Below are 25,136 nucleotides of genomic sequence, written 5' to 3'. Positions count from 1 at the left end.
TCTTCATCAGCAGTAAGTTCTCTTCCCAGCTTTTCATTTTGTCAAGCTTCTCAGACAGGATCAAATGACTTAGAGAGAAAGTTATATACATTTAAAGAATTCTAAAACTTAGTGAAGTACTTAAGCTTTTAAAAGATGTGAAAGAGAAGTCCAAATAAGTACTTTACTCAAAGCTTAGCTAGATATTAAGATCTTTGATAATTATATTTGATAAAATACTTAAAAAAATTTGATCATAATTTAAATTTTATGAAAAATGAGCTTAAAGAATCTTAAAGTTTAGCAAAAATCATAATTTTGCCAAAAAAATATTTTTAAGCTGAGTCAAAAATATTTATTTGAAAAATCAAAAAATTATTTTAACACTAAGTAAAAAACATTCCAAAATATTCACTTAGTAAAATGTAGTAAAAAAAATTTCATACTTATGTAAAAAGACCAAACTCTCAATATAATGTCAAATTTTTTTTTCAAAAACTAAATTAAAAATATTTATTTCAAAAACTAAGTCAAAAGTTGATTTTAAAAACCTTTGTTCACTCCCCCTTGATTAATGTCAAACAATTTTGTTAAAAAAAAGGTCCTAGAGTCCAAGCATGAGTAACCAAAATATTTACTTTCAAACAATTGTCTAACCTTTAGTTACTAGCTGTTTACCAAAAGGTAGTAGCTTTCACTTAGTTAGTCAAATTAAGTAAATGTTCCAGTTAGTTTTGACTAAAAATGGATCACTCAATTTGATTAATATAAAGTTTGTGTTTATTGCCGAGACTTATGTCGATGCATAAACATAAACATTCTGAAGTCCAGGCAGTACCCTATGCATCTCACACCATTCTAAGTATTTTTCATACACAAGCAAGGTAAACCTAGTGTGCTTGTGAGATGCTCTGACTAAGAACTAGGGGTACATGCTTTCTAGGGGGTAAGTCCAATACCTAGGCTAAGTCCAATATTTTGAAAACTAATAAAATTAGAATTTTGAAAACATTTTTCCTAGAATTTTAAAAGTTTGAAATGCATTTTGAAAAGTAAAATGAATCCAAGTATATAAAGCATGTTCATCGAACAAACTGTCTATAAATAGTATGTTAAATATATACAAATCATAGGGAAGTATATAGACTAATCAAGTCGGAGCATCGTCAATAGGTAATCGTCGCTCAGGGCCCCGCAAAGTCTGAAGGATCTGGTCAAGTCTGGTAGTCACATTGTCCCGGAGAGCAGTCATCTCCTCCCGGAGTGTGCTGAAGCCATCCGAGACTGACTGTTGTAACCGCGCGAAGAACTCCTTGAGACGAGTGAGTCGATCCTCGACGGATAGTGAGGTCAAGGGTCAGGTCGAGGTTGATGGTTGTGCCAGAGAAGGAGGATGCTCAAAGATATCTACTTCTATAAACTCTAACCACTCCTCTCCCTTGGCAGGGGCATAAAAATCATCTCCTACTGGAGCAGCTGGCTACGGCCCACCTCTCCAGGTTAGAATCCCCTGAGCGGTAATATCTACATGCACTAGGGCTAACTGACGCTGACCGAACTCATCGTAAGGACTAAGGGAAGTAACCCTCCCATGGGTCATGTCTATCTCTAAGGTCGAGAACATATACGTCAAGACATGACAATAAGGCATATGAATCTCGAGCCTAGTGACAAGACTGGATGCACGTATAATGTTATGAAACATATGTAATGCTATATCTATATCCAAATGCTGACAGAGGGTGTATAAAAAGAAGGAATGAGAAGGGTCCACCTTCAGAACGTTCCGAGATGCGATCGGCAAAATGCAAGAAGTCAGGACTCGGTACATAACATAGTCATGGACCCTAAGAGAGAGTGACCTGAAGTCAGTCACTACAAGAGGTCTCTCCTCCCCAAAAAGCTACGTATAGATAAAATCTAAGGTAATATGGGAGTAGGGTTCACCAAATGGCAGGTCCCTACTAGGGTAACACAAAAATGAACATGTGGATGGCCTAAGTCCTAGACTAGTGCATAAGAGGGTGAGAGAAAACTGAAAATCCTTTCCACCAACTCTGGTGAAGTCAAATTATCTACTCTATCTAAATTATTATAAAACTAAGCACACAGGTCATGATTAACTGCATGGTTGCAGTAAACCAGCTTATCTAGCTGGTAATGCTCAAACATATGGATGATAGATGGACAATATTTAGCAAAAAATGATCTACTTAAATATCTACATTTTAATGGAGTAAATATATGCCTAAGGAACTCTATCCTATGTCACTTAAAAGGAAACCTAGCATCAGTTGATGGGGTACTACTAGAAGCAGCATCTACATTCCTTCTCTTCCTATTTTTATACATGCAAACATATAAAAAAATATACAAAAAAATATATATTGAAGCAATATAATGAAATAGGGTATACCAAGTGTTGGACCCCGTGGTAGTTTTTGATGTGATCAACCAAGTTGGTTAGGTCCTGCTATGTTTGATCCCTGTGTCTGAGTGTGCAAGAGCTTATGAGCACAGGAAGTCGAGCGGAAGACGCAGCTAGCGAGAAGGACGGCACGGGAAGGGAGCCGACGGGCTCGGTGCGTACGAAGGACGAGAGAGCTGCGGAAGAGTACTCCGGTGGGCGTGAAGAGCGTGCGCGACGTTCGAGGGACGTTAAGCCGGGACGGAAGGCTGCTCAAGGAAGGCTGGGAATTGGGTTCGGGTGAGCCCTATTCTGGTTGGCCGCAATCACCCAAAAGAACGGAGCGAAGGAAGCTGAAGAAACTAAGCTGGAACCCTGGAAGGCGCCCTTGAAGGCGCCTTCAAGCCTGTTGAAGGCACCTTCAACAGGTCAGTTTTGACCGTTTGCGTGCGGATAAAGTTTTATCCGCTGACCGAGCTGGAGGCGCCTTGAACCTTGTTGGGGGCGCCTTGGACCCTCGGGATAGACTTTCCAGGAGCTATAAAACGGCCCCTGGAGCTAGGAATTCAACAACAACTCAAGCAATCAATCTGTAGTGTTTCCTAGCAATAGTTCTGAGCTTTTGAAAGTGTAAAAGGCTTCTCCGCCTTCAGCAAATGAGAGTTTCTTTTAGTGCGCTTCTATTGCCCTGGATTAACAACCTCCTTGGTTGTAACCAGGTTAATTCTTCTGTGTCTTTCTTTTACTGTTTTATTATTTTGTTAACTATTGCACTAACTGAGTTGAAAGTACGAGGAGGGTATTTTCGTTTTTGTTTTCAGCAATTCACCCCCCTCTTGCCGGTCTCCGCTGCACCAACAAGTGGTATCAGAGCCGGACCGCCTCAGAAGGACTAACCGTCGACTGAAGCACGAAGATCTAGACGATGGCCGGAGCCAGTGACTACCCACCTGCATTCGAGGGGGAGTTTGCTTCATGGAAGCAAAAAATGGAGGTATACCTTAAGTCTGATATTGGTATTTATTTAATAATGAAATCTGGTTATGAAGCACCAAAGAAAGTAAACGGAGAAGAGCTCGAGAAATACCTCTGGAACGAGAAGCAACGTGATGAGTCGATGGCAAATGCGCGGGCTGAATTTCATCTTCTAACCACAATACCAAATGAAGATCTCGACAAAGTCGGAGAGTACAATAGCGCAAAAGAACTTTGGGAAAAGTTCTTAAAGATCTATGAAGAGTCCGAATCCAAGGTAAATGCCGCAACAGCCCCAACAGTCGAATTCCATCCTGAAGCCACAGAAAGCTCATCCCAGATGAGCATCGATAAAGGGGAAGAGACTTCGGAAGAAAGCAACTCGACAGGGGGAGAATCAACAGCTGACAAGGTAAGTCAGGTATGGTCTCCACCTTCTGAACAATTAATTACATTAATCGAGAAGGTACCTGAAAATTTTTGTGAATTAAAAATTAAATCTTCGAAAGAATTTTCTGGATTAGAAAAAATTTTGTTGAACGAATCTTTCCAATTAAAAACACCGTCGAAATATTTTTTACCAACTATTTTGTTGAAAGAATTTCTGAAACTAAAAACATTGCCAAAAGATTTTTGTGAGTTACAAAATAATTTGTCGAACGAATTATCAAAAGATCTTTTATCAATTATTTTGTCAAAACAATTTTTCGCATACTTAATATTGTTTTCCTTAAATCTAAAAAATTATGATAAACTAAAGTTGAAATTTAGATATCAAAATAAGATTAGAGAAATGGCAATAACTTGAGAATGAATGTTGTTTTAATAATAATAAAAAAAAATTATTATTTTCGCCTAAGTTAAAAGCCTTTTCTATAATTCTAAAAAGTAATTTAACTTAGAATTTTTTTTTTAAAATATTCTTTTGAAAAATTCAAAAATTCATTTTACTAAAAAAAATTTTTAAAATTTTTTTGTGGAAACTTTTTGACTTGCAAAATTTTACCTAGAAATTTTTTCAAAATTTCATTCTTACTTGGAATATTTTTGAACCATTTATTTTACCTAACATATTGTTGGATAATTCTCTCTATTTTTATTAACCCCGTTTTTGCTGTGATCAAAGGGGGAGAGAAAAGTACAAGTTGTACAAGTTTAGGGAGAGTTAGAGAAAACTTAAAATTTATTTTTTTTAAAAAAAAAGAGTGTTGCAATTTTACTAATTGCAAAAATTATTCTTAACTTGTTAGTTTAGTAATTTTTCTTTAAAATTACTATTTTTTGTCTATTTTTAACCCTAACTTGAACTTGGGTTGATGCACATCAAAAAGGGGGAGATTGTTGGACCCCGTGGTAGTTTTGATGTGATCAACCAAGTTGGTTAGGTCCTGCTGTGTTTGATCCCTGTGTCTGAGTGTGCAGGAGCTTAGGAGCACAGGAAGTCGAGCGGAAGACGCAGCTAGCGAGAAGGACGGCACGGGAAGGGAGCCGACGGGCTCGGTGCGTCCGAAGGACGATAGAGCTGCGGAAGAGTACTCCGGTGGGCGTGAAGAGCGTGCGCGGCGTTCGAGGGACGTTAAGCCGGGATGGAAGGCTGCTCGAGGAAGGCCGGGAATTGGGTTCAGGTGAGCCCTATTCCGGTTGGCCGCAATCACCCAAAAGAACGGAGCTAAGGAAGCTGAAGAAACTAAGCTGGAACCCTGGAAGGCGCCCTTGAAGGCGCCCTGGAAGGCGCCCTTGAAGGTGCCCTTCAAGCTTGTTGAAGGCGCCTTCAACAGGTCAGTTTTGACCATTTGCGTGCGGATAAAGTTTTATCCGCTGACCGAGCTGGAGGCGCCTTGAACCTTGTTGGAGGCCCCTTGAACCTTGTTGGAGGCGCCTTGGACCCTCGGGATAGACTTTCCAGGAGCTATAAAAAGGCCCCTGGAGCTAGGAATTCAACAACAACTCAAGCAATCAATCTGTAGTGTTTCCTAGCAATAGTTCTGAGCTTTTGAAAGTGTAAAAGGCTTCTCCGCCTTCAGCAAAGGAGAGTTTCTTTTAGTGCACTTCTATTGCCCTGGATTAACAACCTCCTTGGTTGTAACCAGGTTAATTCTTCTGTGTCTTTCTTTTACTGTTTTATTATTTTGTTAACTATTGCACTAACTGAGTTGAAAGTACGAGGAGGGTATTTTCGTTTTTGTTTTCAGCAATTCACCCCCCTCTTGCCGGTCTCCGCTGCACCAACACCTAGGAGGTATTTTGGGGTCAGAAGGGAGAAAATCTGGTCGAGGAGGGTGCCTCGGTGTGAGTTGTATCGTGAAAAGCACGAATAGAGAGGCTCTCTGTTCGTTGGAAAAAACAGCATTGAGGGCGCCCTAAACAGCGTTGAGGGCGCCCTAAACGGCATGGAGGGCGCCCTCAATGAGTTATGGGTGTTGGTGCGGGAAGCATCCGACGATCGAACCTAAGTTTTGATAATGGCAAAGGATTCAAAGTTAAGGTGCTTTGTTATCTGACAGCTGTTGCTGAGTGTTTCAGGAAAGTCCTAACTGCGGTTAGGCAAGGTAAAACCCTAGGGGGTAGTAACCCTAGGTCATAGGGGGTGGTTACCCTATGTGGAAAGTCTTGGTAGGTCGATGGCTTCAGGCAAAAGTCCTAGGGGGTGGTAACCCTAGGTGGAAAGTCCTGGTGTCGCGAACCAGGTGAAAGTCTGGACTGGCCGGTGAAGCGGATGTTCAGCAGAAAGTCCGGAAGCATCGAGTGCCGAGCAAAAGTCCAGTCGATCTGGAGGATCGTACTGGCAACAGGTAAATCTCCTAAGTGAAGTAGGTGAGGACGCGTTCCCCGTAGAGGGAACAGTAGGCGTCGGGTCGACCTAGGGTTTCCGGTTGAAAACTCGAAGTCAGACTCGGACAGTCCGGAGACTGTCATAACTTCATATTCATACTATTATTTAGTGTTAACTTTGTGTTGCAGGTATTTTTGGATTAGCATACTTGCAGGTACCAAAAACACAAAGAAGAACTCGGATGAACAGTGTCCGAGGCGCCTCCATGAGGCTTGGAGGCGCCTCGGGTGCTAGCTAGGAAAAGGCCAGCGCAGCAGACTGGAGGCGCCTTGAATGGAGTTCAAGGCGCCTTGAACCGGAGGTTGAAGGCGCCTTGGATAGGCTGAAGGCGCCTTAAACCAGATAGAGTTTGACCAGGTCCGTGCTGATCCACGCGGGTGACTCGGCTCATTCAAGGCGCCTTGGTGAACGGTGTAAGGCGCCTTGAACCCCCTTTATAAGGGGTCTCGACCAGCAGCTTCAGAACACAACTTCCAAGCAATCCTTGTGTTGCGTGCTGCTCATTCAACGACCCTGAAGTGCTGTTACAAGTCCACGACGACCAGGAGCTTCGAGATTACGATTCTGTCGTCGGTATACTTGTTTTTAATTACTGTACTAATTGTAAATCTTGTACCCCTTTTTCGTACTTATAAGTGTTGCCCACCGAAAGCGATCAAGGATCGCGGGCCTTCGAGTAGGAGTCGACCTAGGCTCCGAACGAAGTAAAACTACTTGTGTTCTTCTGTGATTGCATTCGTTACTTCCGCTGCGTAAATTTACCTTGATAGTTTTACGATTCCGATACGATCAAAATAGCCGCGAGCGCTATTCACCCCCCCCTCTAGCGCATCTCGATCCAACAATTGGTATCAGAGCGGGGTCATTTTGAATTGGTGCAACCACCTTTCAAAACAAATTTTTCGTAGTTTTTTTTCATTTTCGGAGTCGAATTAGAATTTAGCCTTATAGCTATATTCTAATTTTTGTTTCCCTCGAATCGACTTTTGCTCGAAGTAGGTGCAACACCACTCGAGTACGTTTTTATTATCCTTTACTCTCGCACTACTAATCCAAGACTCAGTCTTGGAATAGATTTTGTTGTTTTTGTTCTTTTAGATCTAAAATGGCCCAACAAGAAGGATATAGCACCGTTCGTCCCCCACTATTTTCCGGAGAAGACTTCGGGTATTGGAAGGGGCGAATGGAGATATATCTGAAGATCCAGTTCGATACCTGGATGATCATCAAAACAGGACTGGAACTGCCAACTGGTACCGACGGTAAGCCTACACCCTGTGAAAATTGGGAGCCAGCATTTATCAAAAAGGTGGAAGCTGACGCAAAAGCCACCTGCACCATCCAATGTGGTCTTACCAAAGAAGAGCTCAACAGAGTCGGTCCATTCTCCTCCGCAAAAGAACTCTGGGAAAAGCTCATCGAACTCCACGAAGGCACTGACGACACCAAGGTAAGTAAAAGAGATCTTTTACTTAATAAATTATATAATCTAAAAATGCAGAAAGGCGAGTTCTCTTCACGCGAGAATACAAGACATCCTTAACTCTCTTCACGGAATTGGCCGAAGATAGAAAATCGGGACGTAATAAGGTATGCCTAAACTCGTTTCCAAGGAATATATTGTGGGCATCAATGGTAGATGCCTACAAAGTTTCCAAGGATTTATCTTCTTTAAAACTAGATGAACTTTTTGTGAATCTTTGTGTTCGGCTAGAGGGAAGGTAATAGCATTGCTTGCGTTCAGTACAAGCCGAACCCGAGAACCAGGACCACGACGGAGAACCAAACCAGCATCGGAAGCTGAACCAGACTCTGACGATGAAGAAGATGACATTACAACCGAGCTGGTAAACCTCATGAAGAAGCTCTACAAGACGAAAGGATTCGACAAAAGAGATCTAAAGAAGGCAGTAAAATCAAAGGAAGGCCCACAAAATACAAAGATGAAGTTTGAAGTTACATGCTACGGGTGTAACCAAAAAGGGCACATCAAATCCAACTGCCCTAACCTGAAGGAGGTCAAAAAGCAAAGAAGGAAAAAGGTCCTTAAGGCAACATGGGACGAATCTTCATCGGAGGACGACGACGACGAGCTCGAACAAACGAGTCTACTCGCATTAATGGCCCGGGACCAAGTCGTCGAATCCGGATGCGAGAGCGAGTCTGAGGCAGAGTCCAAGCAAAGCCACGGATCCGTATCCGTTTCCGAAGGACGAGACCCCGCTGTAAGTATCTCCCGGTTGAACATTTTAGTTAGCTATTTATTGCGCAAATTAGCTAAGTCAAACCTGAAAGTTAAGTCACTTCTAAAGGAAGTAAGTGTCCTTAAAGAAGTGGCTAACACCAAACCCATACCTGACCAGAGTCAGACTGAATTTCCCACTCAAGTTCAAAAACTTGAGGAAGAAAATTCAAGTTTAACAAATAAGGTTAAAGATTTAGAAAATACATTAGAACGGTTTACTTTGGGCTCCAAGAATTTGAACTTGATTCTTGGGACACAAAGAGCCGTCTACAACAGAACTAGGTTGGGATACAAAAGTAAATATAGATCCTATTTATCACTAATAAACAAACAAAGTATTAAATCAGTCCAAGCATGGGTCTCCAAGTCTAACTTGGTCAATCAAGTTGGACTTGGCCAATACTGGGTTCCGAAGGATCAAATATACTACCTCGAAAGACCATATCGAGGCCATGATCCAGGGGGAGCAAAAAGAAAAACAATCCTAAAAATTTAAAATTCTAAATTTAAAATTTAAATTAAAAATTAAAAATTAAATTTGAAATTGAAATTCAAAATTCGAAATTGAAATTAAAAATTAAAATTTAAAATTCTAAATTCAAAATTTAAATTAAAAATTAAATTCGAAATTGAAATTAAAGTTAAATTCAAGATTCGAAATTGAAATTAAATTATGAATTCAAAACTCAAAAATAAAATTAAGTTAAATTCAAAATTCGAAATTGAAATTAAAAATTAAAATTTAAAATTCTAAATTCTAAATTCAAAATTTAAATTAAAAATTAAAAATTCGAAATTGAAATTAAAGTTAAATTCAAAATTTGAAATTGAAATTAAAAATTAAAATTAAAATTCAAAATTCGAAATTGAAATTAAAAATTAAAGTTAAATTCAAAATTCGAAATTTAAAATAAAATCATAAATTAAAACTCAAAATAAAGATGGAGGTTCCAGACTTGCTGGCACCCCCAACTAAACTACCCGGCAGGGTAACTGAACCTAATCTACCCGAAATGGGTAAAACAAGAGTAGATTACCCGGCAGGGTAATTAAGGTTAGATTAAAACGGACTAAGGTTAACTTGAACCACAGTACTGGTGAAGTTTTTGGATGATAGTACGTTAGGGAAGCTTGGGCATCGCATGACTAGGAAGATATGGCTTCGACCTGGTGCATTTGGCCAAGTGGAACTGACCGAAGCTACCCTTAAATGGATCCTGACTAGTTAGACCAAGGATTGGTATTAAGTTCAATGGGTAGGACTATTTGGAAAACCTCAAAGGCATGGTTACTTTAATGAGCTCCTTGTGACTCATCATAGCCCAGAAGTTTATCCAAAGAATGCTTACTTGTTGAACCCAAAGCCAAATCTGAATCTAACACAAAGTTAAACCAAAACTCCTGAATTCAACAATAAATCATCTCACATCAATCATAGGATTCCCTGATTGAAAATTTAGATCGGGTGAGATGACTAAGTAATAAAACTCAATTTGAAAATTATTTTAAAATTAAATTTCAAAATTATTTTTTAAAACTCAATTTCAAAATTATTTTTTAAAACTCAATTTGAAAATTATTTTAAAACTAAATTTCAAAATTATTTTAAAACTAAATTTTAAAATTATTTTAAAACTAAATTTCAAAATTATTTTAAAACTCAATTTCAAAATTATCTTTAAAACTAAATTTCAAAATTATTTTAAAACTAAATTTCAAAATTATTTTAAAACTCAATTTCAAAATTATCTTTAAAACTCAATTTCAAAATTATTTTTTTTAAAAAAAAAAACTCAATTTCTAAATTACTTTAAAATTATTTTTTTCAAAATTATCTTTAAAAAAAAAACTCAATTTCAAAATTATCTTTAAAAACTCAATTTCAAAATTTATCTCTAACAAGTTTACTTCAATTTAACTATCGTGAAATCCATTAAAACAATTCAACCACTTCCTATGTAGGAATTGGATCAATGGATGTTGGATAGTGGCTGCTCCAGACACATGACTGGAGATAAATTGAAGTTTACTAAACTCACGTACAAGAACTTAGGATCAGTTGCATTCGGTAACGAAGGTCAACTTAAGGTAATCGGAAGAGGTAATATCGAACTCAACTCCGATTTTATTATTCGAAAAGTCCTTTTAGTTGAAAATTTCAAGTTTAATTTACTAAGTATAAGTCAATTGTGTGATAGCGGATACTTAGTAACTTTTGACAAAACCAGGTGTTTAGTTAAAAACATTGAAAATCCTGAAATCTTACTTAAGGGACTTAGGATAAATAATATGTATTCAATCAATCTACCGACATCCTCAACAAAGTGTTTTCTAACACAAGAAGAGGAAACTGCTTTGTGGCACAGAAGACTGTGTCACACTCACACTAGACTCATTTCAAAAATGAGTCATAATGGTCTAGTTAAAGGTTTACCAAACCTGAAATTCATTGAAAATTCTATCTGTAATGCTTGTCAACAGGGAAAACAAACTAAGTCAACACACAAATCAACAAATCTTGAAAGAACCAGTTCCTTTCTTGAGCTCCTTCACCTTGACTTATTTGATTCACATGGAGCTAAGTCACTAAGCAAGAACCAGTATTGCTTAGTAATAATTGACGACTACTCTAGATTTTCATGGGTAAAATTCCTAAAAACTAAAGATGAAACCTATGAAATATTTAATAACTTTTGTAAATTAATAGAAAATGAAAAAGATACCAAAATTAAAAGAATAAGAAGTGATCACGGAGGAGAATTTGAAAATCATAGGTTTACACAATTTTGTAAAATAAAAGGATATCAACATGAATTTTCATGTCCTAGAACCCCCCAACAAAATGGTCTGGTGGAACGTAAAAATAGAACTCTACAAGAAGCCGCTAGAACCATGTTAAATGAATATAATTTAAATCACCAATTTTGGGCAGAAGCAATAAATACTGCAAATCATATTCAAAACCAAATTTTGATCAACAAATTTCACAAGAAAACCCCTTATGAACTATATTATCATAAAATTCCTAACTTAAATTATTTAAAAGTATTTGGATGTAAAGTTCACATTTTAAATACTAAAGATTATTTAAGAAAATTCACACCCAAATCTAACAAAGGAATATTTTTAGGATACTCCTCAAACAGTCGAGCCTATAGAGTCTACAATCAAAACACCCTAAAAGTTGAAGAAACAACTAATATAATATTTGATGAAGAAAATAATCTACCAAACATAAATGAGAATGTTGATATTGATCCAAGAAATATAGAAGATGATGAAATTCAACCAAATCTTAATAAACCAGAGGAACCAGCCCCTGACCCACTTATAAGACCAACTAGGGCCAGTACCTCTCACCCATCTGATCAAATTTTGGGTGATCCAAACCTAGGAGTCCGAACTAGATCCTCCTATAGAATCCACAGTCAGATTGCCCTAATTTCTAAAATCGAACCAAAAACAATAGAAGAAGCACTACCTGACCCGGACTGGATCATAGCTATGCAGGAAGAGTTAGCCCAATTCGAGAGAAATCAAGTCTGGGAACTTGTATCTAAACCCTCAAATAAATCAATAATCGATACAAAATGGGTATTTAGAAACAAGCTAGATGATCAAGGCGAAATAATTAGAAATAAGGCTAGGCTTGTTGCTAAAGGATTTAGCCAAGTTGAAGGTTTGGACTATGATGAAACCTATGCCCCAGTAGCCAGACTCGAATCCATTAGAATGTTGTTAGCCTATGCAGCAAACAAAGGATTTAAACTATACCAAATGGATGTCAAGTCAGCATTCTTAAATGGATTTATCAAGGAGGAAGTTTATGTAAGCCAACCCCCAGGATTTGAGGACTTAGGATATCCTAATCATGTATTTAAGTTAAAAAAAGGCCTTGTATGGACTTAAACAAGCCCCTAGGGCATGGTATGAACGATTATCAAATCACTTAATATCTAAAGGCTTCAACCAAGGTCAAATAGATCCAACTCTATTTGTAAAAACTGTAGAAAAAGACATCTTCATAGCTCAAATCTATGTTGATGATATAATATTTGGTTCAACTAACTCTAAATTTTTAAAAGAATTTATTAGAATAATGGAAAATGAATTTGAAATGAGTATGGTTGGTGAACTTAATTTTTTCTTAGGCCTACAAATAAAACAAACTAAAGATGGAATATACATTTATCAAACTAAATATGCAAAGGAATTAATTAAAAAATTCTGCATGGAAAATTCAAAAATAATAAATACTCCAATGGCAATCAACATTAACATAGACTCTGACCCTGAAGGAAAACCAGTAGATCCAAAGTACTATAGGAGTGTCATAGGAAGCTTGCTTTACCTAACTGCAAGCCGACCCGACATATTATTTGTGGTTGGAATGTGCGCAAGATACCAATCTTGTGCAAAAGAGTCACATTTAACCTATGTTAAAAGAATACTTAGGTACATTAAAGGTACTCTAAATATAGGACTCTGGTACCCTATAACTTGCACATTCGACCTTCTTGGCTATTCTGACTCATGCCGGATGCAAGTTAGATAGAAAAAGCACAAGTGGTAGCTGTCAATTTCTAGGACAATGCCTAGTAAGTTGGTCAAGTAGAAAGCAACATTGTGTTGCTCTATCTACCACTGAAGCTGAATATATAGCCTTAGGTGAATGCACATCACAATTGCTTTGGATGATGCACACTCTTAAAGACTATCAACTGAACTATCATAACACAAAAATCTCAATTGATAATATAAGTTCCATAAATTTAACAAAAAACCCAATTCATCACTCAAGGACTAAACATATAGAAGTAAAGCACCATTTTGTAAGGGATCATGTAGCTAAGGGTGATATTATACTCAACTATGTTGAGTCAAAATCAAATCTAGCTGACATCTTCACAAAACCCTTACCTGAACTTGAGTTCAGCTCACTCAGAAGACAAGTAGGAATGTGTTGGGTAGAATAGACAATGTTTGGTTATCATTTGCTTTTAAAAGTTCTAGGAAAATACTTATTTCAAAATTCCAATTTCTTAGAATTTTTCAACATTTGGATCTAGCCTAAGTTTTCCCCTAGAAATCATGTTCCCCTAGATTAAAGCCAGAGCATCTCACAAACACCTAGGTCTACCTTGCTTGTGTTTTAATAACTTAGAAAGGCGTGAGATGCATAGGGTACAGCCTGGACTCAGGAATTCTTATATTTGTGCATCGATATGAGTCTGGGCGTTAAATACATCATAAATATTAATCAAGTCAAGTCTTCCAGCTCTAGCCAACTCTAACTGGACCAAATGGACTTAATTTGACTAACCATGTGAAAGCTACTGCCCTCTAGGCAATCAGCAAGTAGCTAAAGGTTAGACAATTGGGAAAAGTGTGTTTCAATTTGTGTTAAGCATGATTGTACTTTAAGGTTCTAATCAAATTACTTTACCTGATTATTTTAAGGCTCTGATACTTAATCAAATTAAACTCAATAATTTAATGTGACTCATGCTTGGACTAGAAAACAAACTACTGCTACTCCCTCTGTCCTAAAACTAAATATTTTTCTTTAATATCAAAGTTTCTTCAAAATGAGTATTCAAATATTTTCAAATCTAGTCACCTTTTTATAACATTTTAAAGTTATGACCCTCATATTTTATAACTGCTAAGCAAATCCTTTTATTGAAAATTCAAGTACTCATATTTTAAAAGTTAGTTTTAAGACTATTTTAACTAGACTTAGTTAGATTGTACTCTAAACTTAGTTACTTGGCAAAATATTTTTTCAATACAAATCATTTCGAAGCTGAGTATATAGCTAAGTATTTTCAAAATTGGCAAATTCCAAAACTCAAAAAGCTAAGTCGTTTTTCCTAAGAAGAAAATTGTTCTTTCTCCCTCTTTTGAAAATTTTCCTTCCGAAAAATACAAATCTACTTTCAAACTGGTTTATTTTTGATATATGGCAAAGGGGGAGAGTAGGTAAATTAAAGTTAAAGGAAAATTCAAAGCAGAGAGTAGGTAAAGTAAAGTTAAATTCAAGTATTTAATAAAAGGAGGGCTTTTATTAAGGGGGAGTCTAATATTACAAAGTTAAAAGTTTCCATCTTAACTGTTATTGCATTCGAAGTTTATTTACTTAAGCTTGGTTAACTTTATACAGTTATTACATATGTTGTTTTTCTTAACTTTGAATTACGTGTTGCCATAATCAAAAAGGGGAAGATTGTTGGTGCGGGAAGCATCCGACGATCGAACCTAAGTTTTGATAATGGCAAAGGATTCAAAGTTAAGGTGTTTTGTTATCTGACGTGCTTGATTGAGTGTTTCAGGAAAGTCCTAACTGTGGTTAGGCAAGGTAAAAACCCTAGGGGGTAGTAACCCTAGGTCATAGGGAGTGGTTACCCTATGCGGAAAGTCTTGGTAGGCCTAGGTGAAAAATCCTGGTGTCGCGAACCAGGTGGAAGACTGGACGGGTCGGGAAGCGGGCGTCCAGCAGAAAGTCCAGAGGCATCGAACACCGAGCAAAAGTCCAGTCGATCTGGAGGATCGCACTAGCAAAAGGTAAAATCTCCTGATTGGAGTAGGTGAGGACGCGTTCCCCGTAGAGGGAACAGTAGGCGTCGGGTCGACCTAGGGCTTCCGGTTGGAAACCCGAAGTCAGACCTGGACAGTCCGGAGACTGTCATAACTTCATATTCATACTATTATTTTGTGTTAACTTTGTGTTGCAGGTATTTTGGATTAACATACTTGCAGGTACCAAAAACACAAAGAAGAACTCGGATGAACAGTGTCCGAGGCGCCTCCATGGAGCTTGGAGGCGCCTCGGGTGCGAAGGTGAGCTGGCTGTGCGCTGGAGTTGGAGGCGCCTTAAAGGGCAGTGAAGGCGCCTTAAACCGGATAAGATTCGACCAGTTCGTCCTGATCCACGCGGGTGACTCGGCTGCTCAAGGCGCCTTGGTGAACAGTGTAAGGCGCCTTGAACCCCCTTTATAAGGGGTCTCGACCAGCAGCTTCAGAACACAACTTCCAAGCAATCCTTGTGCTGCGTGCTGCTCATTCAACGACCCTGAAGTGCTGTTACAAGTCCACGACGACCAGGAGCTTCGAGATTACGATTCTGTCGTCGGTATACTTGTTTTTAATTACTGTACTAATTGTAAATCTTGTACCCCTTTTTCGTACTTATAAGTGTTGCCCACCGAAAGCGATCAAGGATCGCGGGCCTTCGAGTAGGAGTCGACCTAGGCTCCGAACGAAGTAAAACTACTTGTGTTCTTCTGTGATTGCATTCGTTACTTCCGCTGCGTAAATTTACCTTGATAGTTTTACGATTCCGATACGATCAAAATAGCCGCGAGCGCTATTCACCCCCCCCCCCCCTCTAGCGCATCTCGATCCAACAATGGGGGCACCTTCGATTGGTGGGAGGCACCCTCCAAGGCTACGGCGGGAGTTTTCCTGCCGCTCATGAGGGCGCCTCCTTTTACTGTGGAGGTGCCTTTGTGAGGCGCCCTATTCGATTTTTTTTTTATTTATTTATTATTTAGATTAATTGATTTATTAATTAGGTTTATTGATTTATTAGTTAGGTTAATAGGTTAATTGATTTATTAATTAGGTTTATTGATTTATTAATTAGATTGATTGATTTATTAATTAGGTTAATTGATTAATTAGGTTAATTGATTTATTAATTAGATTGATTGATTTATTAATTAGGTTAATTAATTAATTAGATTAATTGATTTATTAATTAGATTGATTGATTAGATTAATTAATTGATTGGGTTGATTTTATTCAAAGTTTTATTCTAAATTTTACCTAGGTTCATCTCACCCATTTCTAAGTTATCAATCAGGGAACTTTATGGATTTTGTGAGATGGTTAATTTTATCTTTGATTTAAATTATGTCTAAGGATTAATTTACATTTAGGTTAGACTCAGATTTTTCAATTAGTCATTTAAATATACATTTCAAAGATTGACTTTCAGGCTGTGGCGAGGCACTAGGCCTTCTTGGATATGGGATCATCCACCACTTATAGACAAAGTCTTTTAAATAAATTGGATATTTAATTTTTCTTTTGAAACCCCTAGGTTTAACTAGTCAAGTGTAAATTATGCTTGGGTCCTTATCTAGCCTAATCTAAGCATGTATAATAAAATAAAAAAAACAATCATTAGACAAATCTATTTATTAATAAAAAAAATAGTCTTTCTATTGGCTCCCCCTGGATCATAGCCTCAATAGGGTCTATCAAGGTAATGAATTTGATCCTTGGGGACCCAATAGTGTCCAAGTCCAACTTGATTAACCAAGTTTGACTTTGGGACTCATGCTTGGACTAATTTTCTATTAGTTCGATTAACAAGGGATAAATAAGATTTATATTTTCTATTAGCCTTAAATCCAAGTCTGGATTGGTTGTAAACAGCTCGTTGTTTTCCAAGAATCATATCAAGATTCTTGGAACCCAAAGTAAACTGTTCTTACATATCCTTTAGTTCCTTGACTTGATTTCTCATGCTAGAGTTCTCTTCTTCAAGCTTTTGGACTTGAGTTAGGGTTCTAGTCTGAATGGGATCAGTCAAGGAGCTAGGGTTAGTTACTTCTTTAAGGGTTGTTACCTCCTTTTGAAGTGATTTGACCCGGACATTTGATTTAGCTAACTTGCTCATTAAGTAATTAACTAAATTATGTATTGAATTTCTTACAATGGTTTTGGGTCCTTTAGAAACAAATACGGATATGTGGTTTCACTCGGACTCGGCTTCTGATTCGCTCTCGATCTTCAATTTGTCGATGTGTTCCCAGGTCGTTAGTGCAAGAAAGCTTGTCTGTTCAAGCTCTTCATCAGAATCTTCTGAAGAGGACTCGTCCCATGTTGCTTGCAGTGCTTTCTTCTTCCTCTGCTTCTTTGCTTCTTTTAGGTTTGGACAATTGGCCTTGACGTGTCCCTTTTGATTGCAGCAGTAGCAGATTACCTCGAACTTCACTTTTGGACTTGTTTGTACCTTTTTGGACTAAACCACCTTCTTGATATCCTTCTTTGTGAACTCCTTCTTCTTTTTGTAGAGCTTGCATACTAGGTTGACGAGTTCGACTGTTATTTCATCGTCATCATCGTCTGAATTCAGTTCTTCTTCAGACTCAGGTTCAATCTGATGCTTCTTTCTAGCCTCCCAGGTTCTGCTTGTACCTGCAATCAAGGCAATACCCTTCTCGGCTGAGTGTGCATTAGTCTGTTCATGCAATTCAAATTCAGAAAAAAGTTCATCTAACTTAATTAAAGAAAGATCCTTGGATACCTTGTAAGCATCTACCATGGATGCCCACAAGGTATTTCTTGGAAAAGCGTTTAATGCATACCTGATTATATCGCAGTTCTCCACCTTCTGTCCGATGGCGTGGAGATCATTGAGGAGGTCTTGTATACGAGCATGAAGTTGGCTCGCTGACTCACCTTCCTACATTTTCATGTTATACAATTTATTTAAAAGTAAATCATGTTTGCTTACCTTTGTATCAGAAGTGCCCTCATGCAGCTTGATCAATTTTTCCCATAGCTCTTTCGCACTTGAGAATGGGCCGACTCGGTTTAACTCCTCCTTGGTTAGGCCACATTGAAGGGTGCAGGTTGCTTTGGCATTGGCCTCAACCTTCTTGATTATGCTTGCGTCCCAGTTCTCACACGAAAGTGGTTTTCCCGAGCCGTTGAGTGGAAGTGAGATGTCAGTTTTGATGATCATCAACATCTCGAACTGGGTTTGAAGGTAAGACTCCATTCGGTTCTTCCAGTAATCAAAATCTTCACCGGTAAAGAGCGGAGGTCGGGTTGTGCTATAGCCTTCTTGATGGGTCATTGTATGAGAAAGAATATCTTGCACACACACAAAAAAAAAACTTGTTCCAAGACTCGCTCTTGGATTAGTAGTGCGGGATTAAGAAAAGTAAATATGCGAACTCGAGTGGTGTTGCACCAACTTCGAGAAAAAAACTCGATTGTGATAAAATCAGTCGGAAGACGGCAATTTTACCGATTCCCATCGACTCCGAAAAATTGAAAACTACCACGAAAAAAATATTTGAATGGTGGTTTCACCAATTCAAAGCGACCCCGCTCTGATACCAATTGTTGGATCAAAAGCGCTAGAGGGTGGGTGAATAGCGCTCATGGATTTCACTTTTGTTTCGAAAGATTAAGAGTAAAACGTAGTGGAAATATATAAGATAATTGCAAACACACAAACACCAAGTTTTTTACTTAGTTTGGAGCCTAGGGCGACTCCTACTCCAAGGCACACGCTTGTTGAGCATTTACTTTGGGCAATCACTATAAGTTTGCAAAAGTTACAATTTAGAATACAGTAATTAAGTACAGTAAGAAAATATACCAACAACTTAAGAATAGGAAATTCGAAGCTTCAGGTCGTCGATGTCTTGCTACAGCTTTATCGGATGGTTCTTTGAGCAGTGCACGGAAGATGGATCGCGTTTTCGTTGTTATTCCAAGCTGCTGCTTGAGACTGCCTTATAAGGCCTGTGGAGGGCGCCTCCAATACCATGGAGGGCACTCTGATTCGTGTCGAATCAGCGATGTGGATAAGCCCTGACTTCTTCGCCGCTTATCCGCCCGAGGGTGCCTCCAACCGCATGGAGGGTACCCTCCACCTGTGTCTAGGGCGCCCTCAGCTCCATAGAGGGCGCCCTCTGCCCTGCTGCGCGGAGGTGTTTGGCTAGTGCACCCGAGGCACCTCCAAGCTCCATGGAGGGTGCCTCGGGTACTGTTCATCCAAGACTTTACATCCTTTTTGCTCCCTGCAAGATGTGTTAGTCCAAAATACAATATATATCCTGTAAAATAGAGTTAGGCATAATAAGGTTAAGATAAATATTTAATAGTCATCGAACTGTTCAGTTCTGACTTTGGATTTCCATCCAAAAATCTTAGGTCGAACCGATGCCTACTATTCCCTCACCATGGAACTCGTCCTCACCTACTCCACTCAGGAGAGTATACCTGTTGCCAAATCGATCCTCTAGACCGAATGGACTTTTGCTCAGTGCCTGAGGCTCCAAGACTTTCTGCTGGATGTCCGCTCCATGACCCGCCCAGTCTTTCACCTGGTTCATGACACCAGGACTTTCCACCTAAAGTCCTTGACTCTAGAACTTTTGCCTAAAGCCCTCGACCCGCCAAGACTTTCCGCCTAAGGTTACCACCCCCTAGGACCTAGGGTTACTACCCCCTAGGGTTTTCCACCTGCCTAACCGCAGCTAGGACTTTTACCTAAGTACACTTAGGACTTTTCTGCAAACTCATTCAAACACATTAAATCACAAATGACCTTAACTTTGAACCCTTTGTCATTATCAAACTTAGGTTCGATCGTCGGATGCTTACTACACTAACAATCCGATCAACCTTGACCTGCTAAGACTTCTTTGCTATGTGTACGGTCAACCCTTTAACCCACTTATACTTTTCTCCTCATGCCAAGTGTCCGATCAACAATGACCCACTTGGACTTACCATCTCGTGCCAAGTGTTCGGTCCTCCATGACCCACATGGACTTTCACCAGATGTCCGATCACCCTTAACCTATCTGGATTTCTTCGTGTCAAGTATTCGGTCAATCCTTTGACCTACTTGGGCTTCCACCAGATGTCCGGTCACCCTTGACCCATCTGGATTTCCTCGTGCCAAGTATCCGATCAATCCTTTGACATACTTGGGCTTCCCAACACCAGGTGTCCGGTCAACCTTGACCCACCTGGATGTCCATGTGTCTAGCTTCACTCAACAGGTCTTTCCATTTGCCTAGCTTCACTCACCAGGACTTTTCATCTGCCTGGCTTCACTCACCAGGACTTTCACCTAGCTTCACTCACTAGGGTTTTCACCTGGCTTCACTCACCAGGATTTTCCCACTACCCGACTTCACTCACCGGGACTTTCACCTGTCTAGCTTCACTCACTAGGTCTTTCACCTAGCTTCACTCACCAGGATTTTCACATTGCCCGACTTCACTTGTCGAGACTTTTACCTGCCTAGATTAACTCACTAGGTCTTTCACTTGGCTTCACTCACCAAGATTTTCCCTTGTCTAGCCTCCAGTTAGGACTTTCCAGTCAAGTATCCGGTCAACCTTGACCTACTTGACTCTTTTTCACATCAAACTGGTCATCCCTTGACCAGATGAGAATTGTATCAATAATCTCCCCAATCAGACGATTGCATCTGCAATCTCCATGTATTGTCAAACATCGAAACCCAAACATCAAGACTCAAGCTTGAGCCAACTCAAACTTAGTCAACCTGGTCAATCTGACAGGGACATTGCACCAACAATCTCTCCCTTTTTGTTATTTGGCAATACCTTTAAGTTAGGCTAATCTCATAGCCTCAACTTATTCTTTATGCCAATGCCCTTCGGATAATGAAGGCATAATCTAGACCCTGCATTCTCCCCCAAACTTTCCTTGAGGGATAAAGGCCTAACTTAAATCCTACATTTCTCCCCCTATTGGCACACATCAAAAACTCTCCCCCCTGAAGAGTTACGCAACGTTATTCACAACCACATATATTGTTCACAACACCACAATGAAGGCCTCATACCCTTCATTGTCTTCAATGCTCACCATTGAGCATTAACCAACTTCACATTCATAATGAAGGTCTCATATTCCATTGTTCCCCAATGCTCAACCTTGAGCATTTTTCCAAATGAAGGATTTACCACCTTCAATGATTTCAGAAAAATATTTCCATATTTTTAAAGAGTAGCTCCCCCTAAAAACATGCTTCAAACTTCTGTTATTGCACCAACAATGACTTGGAGTTCCTAAATCTTTAGGAAACCCAAAAATTTAAAGTTTTGAGGTTTAAAAGATTCAATGTTGAAACTAACCTCATCCTAAACTTCAACCTAGTGTTCCTTAACCATTTATCCTTATTTTTATCATGAAAACTACCCCTAAATATATACAAATGTATTCCAAGGGTTTAAGAGTGGTTAAAGGGGCTAAATATGGCTCAAAGTGTTGAAATCAGACTTTCTCAGCCAAAATTAGCCTTTTCAATCGATTGGGTTGGGACTCAATCGATTAACACTTGTTTAATTGATCCACTGATTGATTTAGAGAGGTTCTATTTGCAGAAAACCTACTTGAATCGATCCGGCTATGGTTGAATCGATCGGCTGATCGATTCAACGAGCTTCTATTCATGATATTTCCTTTATCAATTGATCGCCCGATCAATTCTGTGAGCTACTGCTCATGGGAAATACATCCCAATCGATTGGCTGATGGATTGGGACCCTCCAATCGATCGGCTGATCGATTAGGGCTCTGATTTCCTGAAATTCAATTTCAGCAAAATTCAGAAGCTCCTTAAAAATTCTATAAAATTCTATGAAATTCTAAAAATCATGAAAATTATTGTAGGGATTATTTAGGGTATATACTACCATGGAAAGATAGTTTTATAAGAAAATACAACTTATTTTCAAAGATTGACACAAACTTGGAAACTTACAAAAATTTCAATGTTTCTTTCAAGTTTGTATCTAACTTTTCAATGATAATTACTATCAAAAGATAGTCTTCACCAAGATTTTCCAAAGTATATTTAAAATGTTTTTCAAAACCAATTTCCAACCATGTTCTTTAGGCTCAATGCACATGACTTGCACATTAGCTTTCCTAATGATTGGAGTACACATTGTAAGGGATCGGTGGCCAGCTTGAAGGGGGGTTGGATAGACGGCACCCCCAAATCGATTACTTCCTACACTTGTTAGTATGCGCAGTAGAAATACAAACTAACAACAAATATGAAAGCTAAACACTAAAGAAAAAAACAAGCAAACTGCTAACACGTTTCCTTTAACGTGGTTCGGAGATTAGGGCTCCTACTCCACGGCGTGTCCTTCAGGTGGACAATCCCGGTCCGTCAGTGGATTAGCCCCCGTCAAACTTCGGCTATCTTAAGTAGCTCCTTGTGGGTGGAGAAACCTCACCACAACACTCACAAACACTTGAGAATAAGTAGACTATTAATTAGGGTTTACCACCACTAATTTCGTCAACTATAACCAAGCTCCCAAGCCTTGGTTATATAGGCTACGGGTTGGAAAACCCCGCCTACCAGTCGACTGCTAAAACCATCAGTCGACTGCCCTCTATGGAAATTCGACCGTTACATCCCAACGGCTCGATACCAGTCGACTGCTAAAACTAGCAGTCGACTGCTCCACACTGACCGAACGAACAGAAGTATTCTGTTCACTCCCAGTCGACTACCAGGTCGACTACTACAGTAACTGCTACAGTACTGTTGCAGTGCTTGATACATCACAGTTGCAGTAACTGCTACAGTAAAACCCTAAACCTAGGATTTTACCCTGAGTACAATCTCTCAGCACTCGGACCCTCACCCTTAGACTCACTTGACGCTTCTTTGCAACCTTAATCTCTTGCCTTCAAGCCTACTTCCTTTGGCTCTCATCCCTTGGATACATACAAGCTCGCGGCTCGTCCTCAATGTTATCCTTCGCGTATGCCTCGAAGTTGCTTCCCTCGAGCCTTGGCCTTGCTGCCTTGTCCACGGTCCCTCGGATGCTCCATCCTTCACGGGACCCAAAGCCGTCAACCTGAGTCACATGTGTATCCTGCAAACTTGCACACTCACATACACATATCAAATACAAGGGTGAACCTAACTTAAACCCTTTTCCCAAACACCAAAACACATGGTCGCACAGACCATTGGGATGTTGGTTGGTCCTAGGAAGATCGTACCGGTTCCACTGTACAAAAATTTTGTACAAGTGTCGAACCTTTCCTAAACAACCTATTGTGTTCTTTAGAAGTTAAATTAGGAATCGCAAATGGAACTTAACATTATTGATTCCAAATTTAACTTATCTGTTCTTAATAGTTTAGACTTGGATCGCAAGCGGAACTTAACACTATTGATCCAAATTCACCTATGTTATAAATTTAATTAAATATTAATTTCTAAAATTGGCTTCCGGGTTAAACATGGCGAGGCACTAGGCCTTCTTGGATATGGGAGCAACCACCACTTCCTAGACAAAGCCTTTTAAGGAAAGCTAATATTTAATTTCCTTATATAACTCTAGGTTTAACCAAAAGGAACAATCGAATCACAAATTCAAAAAATAAAAAAACACAAACTCGAATAACAAATTTGAAAAACTAGAATCTAATGCCTCTTGTGTTTGGAATTCATACAAAGAAAAACTAGTATGATGCGGAAAATAATTACTAGTTATACCTTCCTTTGTATGCAACGACCTCCTGATCTTCTACCGTATTCCTCTTCTTATCCTGGACGTTGTGTGAGCAACGATCTACCGAGATAAGAACCACCAAAGCTCCTTCTTCTCCTTGCAAGATTCGGCCACCACAAGTACTCCAAGAATAGATGAGGTTCGGCCACCACCACCAAGCTCCAAGGGATGCTTCCTTTCTCTCCTTCTTCTCCAAGCTAGAATCCGTCCACCTTCAAGCTCCATGAGATTATAAGGTCCGGCCAATGAAGAAGAAAGAAAAGGAAGAGGGAAAAACAATAGGGTCGGCCACCACCAATGAGGAAAAGAGAGGAAGAAATAGAATAGAGTTGTTCAATCATGAAGGCACCTCTACCCCCTCTTTTATAATCCTTGGTCTTGGCAAATAAGGAAAATTTAATAAAAGCTTTCTTATTTTCTTTGCCATGAAAAAGAAAAAAATAATTGATAAAAATCAATTTTCTTTTCTCTTATTAAAGTGGTCGGCCACATCTATTTTTCCTTCAAGGAAAGTTTTTATTCACAAGAATTAAAACTTCCTAATTTGTTTCCGAAAATTTTTAATAAAAATTTCTCTAATAATTTTTCCCTTCAAGGTGGATTATAAAAAGAAATTTTATAAATTAAAATCTTTCTTTTAAACATGTGGAGGATTTCCAAAAAGGAAAGTTATCTCTAAAATTAAAATCTCCTTTCAATCTACAAATAAGGAAAGATATTTATTCTTTTCTTAATCTTTTGTAGAAAGAAAATATTTAATTTTTAAACTCTCTTTTAAATCATGAACATGGTTACAAAAAAGAAAAGTTTTCTTAAAATTAAAATCCACCTTTCAATCTACAAATAAGGAAAGATTTCAAATCTTTTCTTAATCTTTTGTAGAAAGCTATAAAAGGAAAGATTTAAATTTTAAACTCTCTTTTAAAACCATGTTATCCACATAAGAACAAATTTAAATAAAATCCCTTTTATATTATATGTGGCCGGCCACACTTAGCTTGGACTCCAAGCTAGGGTCGGCCACTAATCTTGGCTCAATCTTTGGGTCTTGGCCGGCCCTAGCTTGGTCGGCCACCAAAGAGTGGGTAAGAAGGTGGGTATATGTGGATATAATTCTCTATATACAAGAGGCTACGATAGGAACCGAGAGGAGGAATTGGTTTTGGTCTCCTGATGAAAATAAGCTTCTCGTGTTCGCCCCGAACACACAACTTAATTTCATCAATAATAATTCATACCACTAAAGAATTATTATTGAACTACCACACTAATCCCAAATTATATTTTAGGCTCCTTCTTATTATGAGTGTGTTAGTCTCCTTGTGTTTAAGATATCGGATGTCCACTAATTAATTGAGTTACT

The sequence above is a fragment of the Zingiber officinale genome, chromosome 11B (genome assembly GCF_018446385.1).
Source record: "Zingiber officinale cultivar Zhangliang chromosome 11B, Zo_v1.1, whole genome shotgun sequence".
Lineage (NCBI taxonomy): Eukaryota > Viridiplantae > Streptophyta > Magnoliopsida > Zingiberales > Zingiberaceae > Zingiber > Zingiber officinale.
The sequence above is the reverse complement of the archived record's forward strand: the minus strand, read 5'-3'. Positions refer to the sequence as shown.